Here is a 13,302-nt window from a genome sequence, read left to right as displayed (position 1 = left end):
AAAACAGGAATGGTGATCAGGTGTGGAGAGTGTGGGGAGTAAAAATATAAATCGATAGGGGCATCTCTGATGACTAACTGGAGGCATAGGATCAGGGAGGAGACAGAGAGTGACTCTGCCAGACAGGAGTATAGGTTCTGAGATCTAAGAGTATGTTAACTAGCTAAACTATCAACCATAATTGAAGGAAGAAAAACTTTCCCTGATGTAAATAGCTTAAAATAATTCATATCAAACATAGCAAAGCAAAGTAAAATACAGGAATTGATATTTTTGACTAAAGAGAGAAATGAGCACAGCAAAAATTCTATAGAAAAGGCATAATTATTCAACCACAATGTACCACTGAGAACACAAACACCACCAAAATTAACATGATCACCATTACAATACTAACACTGTAGCAATAATTTTAAATAACAATGGACTCAACTCTTTAATCAAAAGGCATAGTCTTATTAGGTGGGCCAAGAAGTAAATCTATTTGTTTATTCTCTACAAGGACATGTCTATGCATTAACCATTGACACTGCCATAGAGTAAAGGAACTGACAATAGTTATCCAATCACATTGGAGTAGGAAGCAGGAAGGCATCCCTATCGAGCCATCTGATAAAACAGACTTCAAACTAAAATTCATCAGGAGAGATAATGTAGGGCACTTAATTTCTAGTCAATGAAATAGTTAACTAATATGACATTGTTGTCTTTAACATATATGCACCAAACACTGGCACAACAAGTTCCATTAAAAAAATAAAATAGCCAGGCAGTAGTGTTGCATGCCTTTAATCCCAGCACTTGGGAGGCAGAGGCAGGTGGATTTCTGAGTTCAAGGCCAGCCTGGTCTACAGAGTGAGTTCAGGACATCCAGGGCTACACAGAGAAACCATGTCTCGAAAAGCAAAAAACAAACAAAAAGCAAACAAACAAACAAACAAAAAAAAAGGACTTCAAATTTAAAAACACAAAAAAAGTAATGTCAATCCACTAATAGTAGATGATTTCAAGAACCCAGTTTCTCCAACAGATAAATCATCAGGAGAAAAAAGGAACAGAGAAAAATCAGAAATAACTGATATGATATATCAAATAGACTGAGAAGATATCTACAGTGTATTCTACCAAAGCACCAAAGAATAATCGACCTACTCAATAGTAAACAGTTTTTCTAAAAAGGACCAAATCCTGAGACTAAACAAATCTTTACAAATTCAAATGTATTGAATTTGTAACTTTGTATATACATTTGGTACCCTATTTGAAGTCCCAGCAATAAAATTTAAAATGGATGACGAACAAATCTTTGATGAATGCACAAATTCATAGAGATTAACCAACTCATTACTGAATGATAAATGGATAAAAAAAGAAATCAAGGCAGAAGTTTAAAAAAAAATCCTGAAACTAGCTAATAATAAAAACACAATATAACAAATATTCCTTGCTATGAGGATATAAACTTGGAGTTATTGCAAGTTGTTATGCAGTGTTCAGATGGGAAGCCAACTCTTTACTGAAGGGATGAGAGGAATGAATCTTGGGGAGGGGAAAGACTAGGAAGAGCAGGGAGAGGAGAAGCTGTGGTCAGGATGTAATAATATTAGAGAATAATATGAGAGAAGAGGGATCATGCCTCAACATAATGAAAGTTATGTGTGAGAAACTCACAGCCAACACTAATCTTAATGATGACAAGCATGAAGCAATTCCACTAAAGTCAGGAATCACAGGGATGACCACTATCCCCATTCCTTTTCAATGATTTAGTTGAAATATTTTCTGGATTAATGAGACAGGAGAAACACAACAAATGAAGGGATAAAAGTAGGAAAATAAGAAGTCAAGCTAACCCTATTTGTGATGATATCAGATACATTAGAGATCCAAAAAATCTTACCAGAAAGCATCAAGATATTATCAATAATTTCAGCCACGTTGTAGGATACAGAATCAACTTGACCAAATCAAAAGCATTACTATATAGCAATAACATATAGACAGAGAAAGAGATTATATGCGTATGCCCCTTTACAATATCCACAAAAAATAAAATATCTAAGAATAAACCTAATCAAAGAAATGAAGAATCTCTGCAATGAAAACTTTAATCCTCTGAAGAAATAGATTAGAGAAGAAAATGGAAAGATATCCCATGCTCATGGATTGGTAGAATTAATATGTGAAAATTAACCTTGTACCAAAAGCCATTGACAGATTCAATGCAAGTACAATCAAAATCCCATCTCATTTCTCATAGACATCAAAAAAACTAAACTAAAATTTATGTGGAACCATAAAAAGACCTCTGAAAGCCAAAGGAATACTGAACCAAAAGCACAGCTCAGGAGAGATTACCATTATAGGTCTCAAGATAAGTTACAAAACTATTATTAAAAACATCATTATGGTACCTGCACAAAAGCAGACATGTAGACCATTAAAACAAAATTGAAATATGAGTAGATGTATCTTTATACATTAATATTTGACAAAGATCCTGAAAATATAATCTGCAGAAAAGAAACCATCATCAATAAACAGTGCTACTAAAACAAGAGGTCCACAGAGGAATGAAATTAGTCCCATATCTACCATTTTACATAGAAACTAACTCAAAATGAATCAAAAACCTAAATGTGAATCCCCAAACACTGAAACTACTAGGGAAAACTATAGAAAGTACCCTATATAATGTATTTGTAGGAAAGGACTTTATGGCTCAAATTCCATTTGCCCAGAAATCAAGGCAATGATTGATAAGTGGGACTTCATATAACATAAAAGCGTCTACACAGCTAAAGATACAATCAATTGAATGAAGAGGAAGCACACAGAATAGCAGAGCATCTTTGCCAGATATAAATCTAACAGAAGATTAATATCCAAAATATACAAAGAGTTAAAAGAATAAAGAACCATAAAAACAATGAATCCATTTAAAACATTAGCCTGGACCTGAACGGTGAGTTTTCAAAACAAGAAAAAAAGTGTCTGAGAAGTATCTCAAAAGCATACTTCTTTCCTAGAAATTAGATGAATGTGAATCAACACAACCTTGGTATTTCATCTTAAACAAGTCAGAATGGCAAATATCAACAAAATAACCCACCTCAAAAGCTGGAGGGGCTATGTATGGGAAAGAGGAAACTCTCATTCACTGTTGGTATAATTGCAAATTCTTGTATCACTATAGAAATCCATGCAGAGAATTCTCAAAAAACTAAAAATAAGTCTACCATAGAACCCAGCAATACCAATCCATGTAATACTTCCCAGAGCACTCACTATTCTACTCCAAGATACTTGCTCAGCCATGTGTTCTTTGCTGTTTTAGTCATAATACTTAAGAAATAAAATCATTTAAATGTCCTTCAACCAATAAATTAATATGAGAATGTGGTATGTATACATGATGAATTAATTACCCAGCTGTAAAAACAAAGCAGTTAATGAATTTTGAATTGTAAATAGAAAAGATTGCATTTAGTGAATTAATCGAGGCCCATAAAGTCAAAGGTCACATGTTCTCTCGCATTAGAATCTCTTCAGACGAAAAGATCTTCACCAATCCTACATCAGATAGAGTGCTAATATCCAATATATATAAAGAACTCAAGAAGTTAGACTCCAGAAAACCAAACAACCCTATTAAAAAATGGGGTACAGAGTTAAACAAAGAATTCTCACCTGAAGAACTTCGGATGGCGGAGAAGCATCTTAAAAAATGCTCAACTTCATTAGTCATTAGGGAAATGCAAATCAAAACAACCCTAAGATTTCATCTTACACCAGTCAGAATGGCTAAGATTAAAAATTCAGGAGACAGCAGGTGTTGGAGAGGGTGTGGAGAAAGAGGAACACTCCTCCACTGCTGGTGGGGTTGCAAATTGGTACAACCACTCTGGAAAGCAGTCTGGCGGTTCCTCCGAAAACTGGGCACCTCACTTCCAGAAGATCCTGCTATACCACTCCTGGGCATATACCCAGAAGACTCCCCACCATGTAATAAGGATACATGTTCTACTATGTTCATAGCAGCCCTATTTATAATTGCCAGATGCTGGAAAGAACCCAGGTATCCCTCAACAGAAGAGTGGATGCAAAAAATGTGGTATATCTACACAATGGAGTACTATTCAGCCATTAGAAACAATGAATTCATGAAATTCTTAGGCAAATGGATGGAGCTAGAGAATATCATACTAAGTGAGGTAACCCAGACTCAAAAGGTGAATCATGGTATGCACTCACTAATAAGTGGATATTAACCTAGAAAACTGGAATACCCAAGACATAATCCACACATCAAATGAGGTACAAGAAGAAAGGAGGAGTGGCCCCTGGTTCTAGAAAGACTCAGTGAAACAGTATTCAGCAAAACCAGAACGGGGAAGTGGGAAGGGGTGGGTGGGAGGACAGGGGAAGAGAAGGGGGCTTACGGGACTTTCGGGGAGTGGGGGGGCTGGAAAAGGGGAAATCATTTGAAATGTAAATAAATTATATCAAGTAAAAAAAAGAAAAAAAAGATAAAAAAAAAGATAAAAAAAAAAGAATCTCTTCAGACATGAGTATATATAATTACAGAAACCATAAAAATAAAGGGTAGCTGTTTCCAGATTAGTGGGGTGTGCTGGATAGTTTGAAGTCAATTTGATACAATCTAGAATCAACAGAAAGGAGGGAGCCTCAATTGAGAAAATATCTCCATTAGATAGGGCTGTACCACTCTGTAGACAATTTTCTTTTCATTTGTTTTTTAAAGTGAAATGGATTTATTTTAAATTATTACCATTACACCATAGTCAACTTCACAGGAAGACAGAGGGAAAATTATTGACCCATGATGCTAATTATAAAACTGTCTATCTCTAACTTGTTTAGTTATAAAGTTTTTTGTTGTTTTTTAATGGATATTTATTTACATTTCAAATGGTATAGCCTTTCTGGGTTTCCCCTCTGCAAACATCCTATCCAATCCCCCCTCTCCCTGATTCTATGAGGGTGCTCCCCCACCCACACACCTACTCACACCCTGGCATTCCCCTACACTGGGGAATGGAGCCTTCATAGGACCAAGGACCTCTCCTCCCATTGATGCCAGATAAGGCCTTCTGCTATATATGCAGCTGAAGCCATGGTTACTTCCATGTGACTCTTTGTTTGATACTTCAGTCCCAGAGAGTTCTGGAGGGTCTGGTTGGTTGATATTGTTGTTCTTTCTATGGGGTGGCAAACCTCTTCAGCTCCTTCAGTCCTTTCCCTAACTCCTTCATTAGGGTCCCCATGCTCAGTCCAATGGTTGGCTGGAAGCATCCTCATCTGTATTGTCAGAATCTGGCAGAGCCTCTCAGGAGACAACTATAACAGGTTCCTGTCAGCAAACATTTCTTGGCATCTGCAATAGTGTCTGGGTCTGCTGTCTGAATATGAGATGCATCCCCAAGTGGGACAGTCTCTGGATAGCCTTTCCTTTGGTCTCTGCTCCACACTTTGTCCCCATGTTACCTTTAGAGAGGAGAAATTCTGGGTTAAAATTTTGGAGATGAGTAGGTTGTCCCAACCCCCAAATGAGGGCCTTGTCTAATCTCTGGATATAGTCTCTACAGGTTCTCCTTCACCTCTGTTGGGCATGTCAACTCATCTCATCCCTGTTGGGTCCAGGAAGCCTCTTGCCTTCCTGGCATCGAGGACTTTCTGATGGCTATCCCCAGTTCCCCAGCCCCCATTGCTACACACCTCTGTTCAATTTCCTGACCCTCTGCACATCATTCCTATCTTTTCCCATACCTAATCCTGCCCTCCCTTTTCCCCTCACTCTCCTTCCTCCCAAGTCTGCCCCTCCATCTACCTCCTGTGGGTATTATGTTCCTTGTTCTCTTTTTAAATAATTTTAATGCTGGTGGTTTTCCCTGGTGGCTGGAAATGCTGAGGCCTGCTCCATATTCTTACACAGTGGGTTTTGATAAGTAGAGACAGTTTATAGTTTTAATGATTTATTATAGAAAAGTAGGATGAGAAAAGAGAGAAGAGAGAAAGAAAAGATAGAGGGATGGCCATGACCATGTGAAAAGAAGGGAAAGAATGGAGAGAGGGGGGCAGAGAGATGGGGCAGAGAGATGGGGCAGAGAGATGGGGCAGAGAGAGGGGGCAGAGAGAGATAAGAAGAGATGGCAGAGAGCTATGTTCCTCATTCTAAGAAAGTCTGAAGCATCCACACTTTGAGTTTCCTTCTTGACTTCATATGGTGTGTAAGTATGGGTATTCCAAGCTTTTTGCCTAGTATCCATCCACTTAATGTGTGTTCTTGGGTTACCTGATATTGTCTAATTCCATCCACTTGCCTAAGAATTCAGGAAGTCATTTTTTTAAACAAAACCAAAAAACTTTTATTTGACAAAAACTAGTTATTTACAGTAGTTTTTTGCTCAAATATTGTTCAATGGGACAACCGTGCTTCTCCAGATTTATCTTAAAAGCAACCTAAGCTGAGACTGCTCTACCCTTCCAACGCCATTTTATTCTAGGAGGGGGCAATGCCAGAATATGTCCCTCCCTCCTCCCCTGCACAGTGCACTGTGGGGCAGGGAAGTTCCTCATCCTAGTATCACCCCCTACTGTAGCATCCTGCAGCAATCATGGGATCTCCCACACAGGTTGGTTAAAAGTAGGTAAACCATAAATTCAATGACGCCACCATGGGCCTTTCCTCAGGGTGATAGATGAGGTTGCTGGATTTCCTCGGGACCAGGAAGCCAGATGGAGGCAGGAAACAGAGCCTAGGAATGCAGTTCCCTACAAATAGCACATCTTTCATTCCACGTGCATAGCAAGGGATGGGGCGAAGCCCCTCAGGAGAGGTGTGGAAGCCTGGTAAGCATCGGGGGCTCACTAGAAAGGCCAGCGTGGTCTTCTGCCTTCCTCTGGGACAGCACTCCAAGTCAGTCAGCATCCAAGAGCCCCATCTGTGCTCACAACCTGGTAAACTGCAGGTAATGAACATCAGGAATCCTCACAACTTTTGGTTATTCAGAACAGAAATATTTTCGCTAATAAAAACTAGGATGAGTGTTTCTTAGGGTATTTAAAGATGGTATATACTGCTGCTGAAAACTAAGCAAAGTAAGCAGAGAGAAGGGAAAAGACTCCCAACTTGAAGGGAGGTGAAACAGACACAGCTCCCAGGCAGCTGGGCCAGTCTCTCTGTACTAGCCTCTCTCCTCCAGGAAGGTGCCAGCTGCCTTTGTGAACAAGTAGCATGTCTGAAGGGTCTCCAGACCAGCAGATGGCTCACTCTTCCCAAAGTAGGAGATGCTGGCACTTGACATTCTTGCCAAGCTCCAGAATAAATACGGAAGGGAAAAAAAAAAAAGGTACAAAGGGAGACCGGGCAGGGGTGTGTCAGCCTAGCTTAACCACCAAAAATAGAATAGAAGCAAGTGTGTCTCTGGTTTTATCATCTGTCTCTGCTGTGTCTAAATGGCTGCCTGGTTTGGTTGGACTTGGGGGTGGCTTTATCCCCTTCTGTGTCTGGTACAAATAACCCACCCCCTGTGGATATTTTCCTTCTGTCTTTTACAAAAGAATAAACTAAACCAAGATTTAAACAACCATTCTAGTCTGAATTAAACTCTACTGCAGAGAATCTGCTGGTCCCTTATATAATCATCCTGTGCAGCCATAGATTACCCCACTTGTCAAGCTCCACCCACCGTGAAAGGTGCTCTTTCCCAACACCTGTGCTTCTGGGCTACCTACTGCCATTAACACAAACCACAACAAAAGGAAAATAAAACAATTTAGCAAAAATCTAAACATTGGACTGCAGTCGGTTCTGTGACATCTGCTGGGCGTTTTCCTTTGTCCGTTGAATAGGTTTGAATGTGCACACCTGGCTCGACCAAAAGAGGTGCAGCTTAGGAGCGGCTTGGACCCAGCTCAAGTCTGAACTTGGCAGCTTTCCTGAGCCTGTCTAGGAAAGCGGGCTGGAGGACAGGTGTCCCAGGGCTCTCTGGAGAAACAGCAACTTCAGCAACACCGTGCCTGACTCTGGTGCCTCAGTCTCCTCGGAGAGGACACTTGAAGGAATGGCACTCAGCAGAGTACAGGTCCCCGTAACAGTGCAGTGCAGCGACATCAGCAGGTGTCTTTCTGCTGAGGACCTCTGAACAGAGATGATCCTGATGCTTGTCAGTGGATTTGTACATGAATAACTCTCTTTATGAAAGAGAAGTGAACCCGGAACCTGGGACATCTGGCCTGAACCGCCTGGGAGCAGGCGCCTGCTCGGCATTTTCTGAGACCAGAGGGAGCAGAGTGTGTAGTAACCATAGTGCTGGATGTTGCTGCTTTTGAAGCTCCATCTCAGCAGCCCTCTGCAGCGCCACCTCCACCAGCAACTTGAAGCTGCTGAAGTCATCCTCATCCTGCTCTGGGGGTGTGGGTGGTGGCCACAAGAGTCCACCTGTGGGGTTTCCAGCCTCTGCCCTAGTCAGCAGGGTTAGCGTGCTACCAGAGGTCACCAGGGCCTTGGGGGATTCCAGCTCCACCTGTAGGAAAGGCACTGCTGGCTTCTCATCTTGGCCAGAGTGGAGTGGCATGGAACACACAGACAAGAAGTGCATGCTGGTGAGGGCTGGAACTGACAGAGCCAGCAGGGAGGGGCTGCTGCCCACATCTAAGGCCTTTACACCCACGACGGGAGAAGATGAACTGATTAGGGTCTTTGCCATACTTCCGAAGCAAATCAGGGAGAAGGTGACGCCGTGCGTAGATGAACCAGTTACAACCCTGCAGCACAGAGAGGTCAGTCTGTCTGGAGAGACTTAGCTTCTGCTCTGAGGGGTTGGCATTGTAGATACAACAGATACAGCCAGTCTCAGAGGATCTTTACTGACTCCTTGAGGAAGTTCCCCCTGCGCTTCCTCTTGTCAGTGACAGGAAGCCTTCATCCTCACCGAGATCTCTATCCAACATGGTATTTAGGGGCTAAGCTGAACCTCTGAGGAGCCTTTGCCACTGCTTTCTGGCCCATGCCACCTCAGTGGGGAGCAGGTCGACCCAGCCTGAGCAGGAGGCTCCCTGAGAACCCTCCACATACCTACCTGGTCTGACACCTGTCTGACAACTCTCAGTTGGAAAGAACCTCCCGGAAGTCATTGTTTTTAATAACTGAGTAGAACTCCATTGTGTAAATGTACCATATTTGTTGTATCCATTCCTGTGCTGAGAGACATCAGGGTCCTTTCCAGTGTCTGGCTATTATACAGAAGGTTGCTATGAACATGGTGGAGCATGTGTCCTTGTTATGTGTTGGAGCATCTATTGGGTATATGCCCAAAGGTTGTACATCTGGGTCCTCAGGTAGTAAGTACTATGCCCAGTTTTCTGAGGAACCACCAGACTGATTTCTACAGTGGTTGTACTATCTTGCAATCCCACCAACAATAGAGGAGTGTTCCTCTTCTCCACATCCTTGCCAGCATCTGATGTCACCTGAATTTTTGATCTTAGCCATTGTGAGTAGTGTGAAATAGAATCTCACTTCCTTGGTTAGAGTCACACCAAGATAATTTTGTCTGATTTGTGACTATTGTGAAGGGTGTTCTTTCCCTAATTTCTTTCTCAGCCTGTTTATCCTTTGAATAGATTTCACTGATTTGTTTGAGTTAATTTTATATCCAGCCACTTTGCTGAAGTTGGTTATCAGCTGTATGAGTACTCTGGTGGAATTTTTGGGTTCACTTAAGTATTCTATCATTTCATCTGCAAATAGTGATATTTTCACTTTTTTTTCCAATTTGTATCCCTTTGACCTCCTTTCTGTTGCCTAAGTCTGTTGCCTAATAGAGTGTGTACAGCCTTGTCTACTCCCTGATGTTAGTGGTATTGATTCAAGTTTCTCTCCATTTAGTTTGATGTTGGCTACTGCTTTGCTGTATATTTTACTATGTCTAGATAGAGGCCTTGAATTTCTGATATTTCCAAGTCTCTTAAAACTAAGAGACTGATTTTTGTCAAACACATTCTCGGCATCTAATGCGACGATCATGTTTTTTTCCTTTGAGTTTGCTTATGTAGCGGATTATGTTGATGGATTTCCATATATTGAACCATCCCTGCATCACTTATATGAAGACTATTCAATTGTGGTGCATGGTCATTTTAATATTTTCTTGGATTCAATTTGCTAGAATTTATTGACTATTTTTGCATCAATAATCATAAGGGAACTTGGTCTGATGTTCTCTTTCTTTTCTGGGTCTTTGTGTGCTTAGGTATCCTGACTTAACTTTAGCACCTTGCATCTGTCTAGAAAATTGTTTATTTCATGCAGATGTTCCAGTTTTGTTGAGTATAATCTGTTGTAGTAGGATCTGATGATTTTTGGAATTTCTTCAGTTTCTGTTGTTACTTTTCCCTTTTCATTTCTGAGTTTGTTAATTTGGATACTGTCTCTGTGCCCTGTAGTTAGTCTGGCTAAGGGTTTATTCATCTTGTTGATTTTCTCAAAGAACCAGTGCCCAGTTTTGTTGGCTCTCTGTGTGGTTCTCTTCGTTTCTACTTGGTTGATCTCAGGCCTGATGTTGACTATCTCATGACGTCTAATCCTTTTGGGTGTATCTGCTTCTTTTGGTTCTGTCAAACTACTAGTGTCTGCTCTCTCCAGTTTCTTTTGTGAAGCACCCAGAAATATGAGTTTTCTTCTTCATACTGCTTTCATTTTGTCCCATAAATTTGGGGATATTGTGCCTTCACTTTTATTAAACTCAAAAAGTCTTTAATTTCTTTATTTATTTCTTGAGCAAGTTACCATTGAGTAGAATGTTGTTTAGTTTCCATGTGTATTTGGGCTCTCTGTTGTTTTTGTTGTTATTGAAGACAAGCCATAGTCCATGGTGATCTGATAGGATGCATGGGATTATTTCAATCTTCTTGTATCTGTTGAGGCCTGTCTTATAACTGATCATATGGTCAATTTTGGTGAAGGTATCATGAGGTTCTGAGGAGAAGGTATACTCTTTTGTTTTAGGATGAAATGTCCTATAGACATCTCTTAAATCCATTTGTTTCATAACGTCTGCTAGTCATTCCTTATCGTTTTTGATAACTTTTGGTTGAAAATCGATTTTATTTGATATTAGAATGGCTATTTGTGCTTGTTTCTTGGGACCATTTGCTTGAAAATCTTTTTTACTCAGAGGTACTGTCCAGCTTTGTCACTGAGGTGTGTTTCCTGTATGCAGCAAAATTCTAGATCCTGTTTCTGTATCCAGTCAGTTAGTCTATGTCTTTTTATTGGGAAATTGAGTCCATTGATATTAAAAGTATTAAGGAATACTACTTGTTGCTTCCTGTTATTTTTGTTGTTAGAGGTGGAATTATGTTTGTGTGGCTAAATTCTTTTCAGTTTGTGGAAAGAATTCTTTAATGCATTTTCTAGGATGTAGTTTCCCTCCTTCTGCTGGAATTTTCTATCTGTTATTCTTGGTAGGGCTGGATTTGTGTAAAGATATTATATAAATTTGGTTTGGTCATAAAATATCTTTCTTTCTCCATCTATGTTAGTTGTAAGTTTTGCTTGGTATAGTAGCCTGGGTTGACATTTGTGTTCTTTTAGTGTCTGTATAACATCTGCCCAGGATCTCTGGCTTTTAGAGTCTCTGTTGAGAAGTCTAGTGTAATTCTGATAGGTCTGACTTATATGGTACTTGACCTTTTTCCCTTACTGCTTTTTTTTTAATTCAACATATTCTTTATTTACCTTTCAAATGATTTCCCCTTTCTTGGATCCTCTCTACCAGAAAGTCCCGTAAGCCCTTTTCCCTTCCCCTGTTCCCCAATCAATCCCTTCCTACTTTCCTGTCCTGGAATTCTCCAACACTGTTGCATTGAGCCTTTGCAGGACCAGGGTCTCTCCTTCCTTCTTCTTGGGCATCATTTGATATGTGAATTGTTTCTTGGGTATTCCAAGTTTCTGGGTGAATATCCGCTTATCAATAAGTGCATACCATGTGTGTTCTTTTGTGATTGGGTCTCCTCACTCAGGATGACATTCCCCAATTCCACACATTTGCCTAAGAATTTCATGAATTTATTGTTTTTAATAGCTGAGTAGTATTCTACAGTGTAAATATACCACATTTTCTGTATCCATGCCTCAGTTAAGGGACATCTGAGTTCTTTCCAGTATCTGGTCATTATAAATAGGGCTTCTATGAACATAGTGGAGCATGTATCCTTATTACATGCTGGGCAATCCTCTGGGTATATGCCCAGAAGTGGTATAATGGGGATATCTGGTAGTATCATGTCCAGTTTTCTGAGCAACCACCAGACTGATTTCGAGAATGGTTGTACCAACTTGCAACCCCACCAGCAGTGGAGGAGAGTTCCTCTTTCTCCACATCCATGCCAGTACCTGCTGTCTCCTGAATTTTTTATCTTAGCCATTCTGAATGTTGTGAGCTGAAATCTCAAGGTTGTTTTGATTTGCATTTCCCTGATAACTAAGGATGCTGAACATTTCTTTAGGTGCTTCTCAGTCATTTGATATTCCTTACATGAAAATTCTTCGTTTAGCTCTGTACCTCAATTTTTAATAGGGTTACTTGGCTCTCTGGAGTCTACCTTCTTGAGTTCTTTATATATCTTGGATCTTAACCCTATAGGGTTGGTAAAGAGTTTTTCCCAAATTGTTGGTTGCCATTTTGTCCTTTTGACAGTGTTCTTTGCCTTACAGAAACTTAGTAATTTTATAAGGTCCCATTTGTCAATTCTTGATCTTAGAGCATAAGCTACTGGTGTTCTGTTTAGGAAATTTTCTCCTGTGCCCATGTGCTCAAGGCTCTTCCATAGTTTCTTTTCTATTAGTTTCAGTGTGTCTGGTTTTATGTAGTGGTCTTTGATCCACTTGCACTTGAGTTTCCTACAAGGAGATAAGAATGGATCAATTTGCATTTGTCTGAATGCTGACCTGATGTTGAACCAGCACCATTTGTTGAAAAAGGCTATCTTTTTTCCATTGTTGTAGCTCCTTTGTCAAAGATCAAGTGACCAGAGGTGTGTGGGTTCATTTCTGGGTCTTCAATTCTATTCCATTTATCTACTTGCCTGTCACTGTACCAATACCATACTAACACAATTGCTCTGTAGTACTGCTTGAGGTCAGGGATACTGATTCCCCCAGAAGTTCTTTTACTGTTGAGGACAGTTTTTAACTATCCTGGATTTTTGTTATTCCATATGAATTTGAGAATTGCTCTTTCTAACTCTATGAAGAACTGAGTTGGGATTTTGATG

The 13,302-nt window shown here is 40.2% G+C and overlaps 1 pseudogene; it reads right to left on the bottom strand.

Annotated features, from left to right (window-relative positions):
- Window positions 1-8,219: 8,219 nt before the first annotated feature.
- LOC127689835 (homeobox protein TGIF2-like) lies at window positions 8,220-8,976 on the bottom strand (annotated as a pseudogene).
- Window positions 8,977-13,302: the final 4,326 nt, after the last annotated feature.

The sequence above is a fragment of the Apodemus sylvaticus genome, chromosome 7 (genome assembly GCF_947179515.1).
Source record: "Apodemus sylvaticus chromosome 7, mApoSyl1.1, whole genome shotgun sequence".
NCBI lineage: Eukaryota > Metazoa > Chordata > Mammalia > Rodentia > Muridae > Apodemus > Apodemus sylvaticus.
The sequence above is the reverse complement of the archived record's forward strand: the minus strand, read 5'-3'. Positions and strand labels throughout refer to the sequence as shown.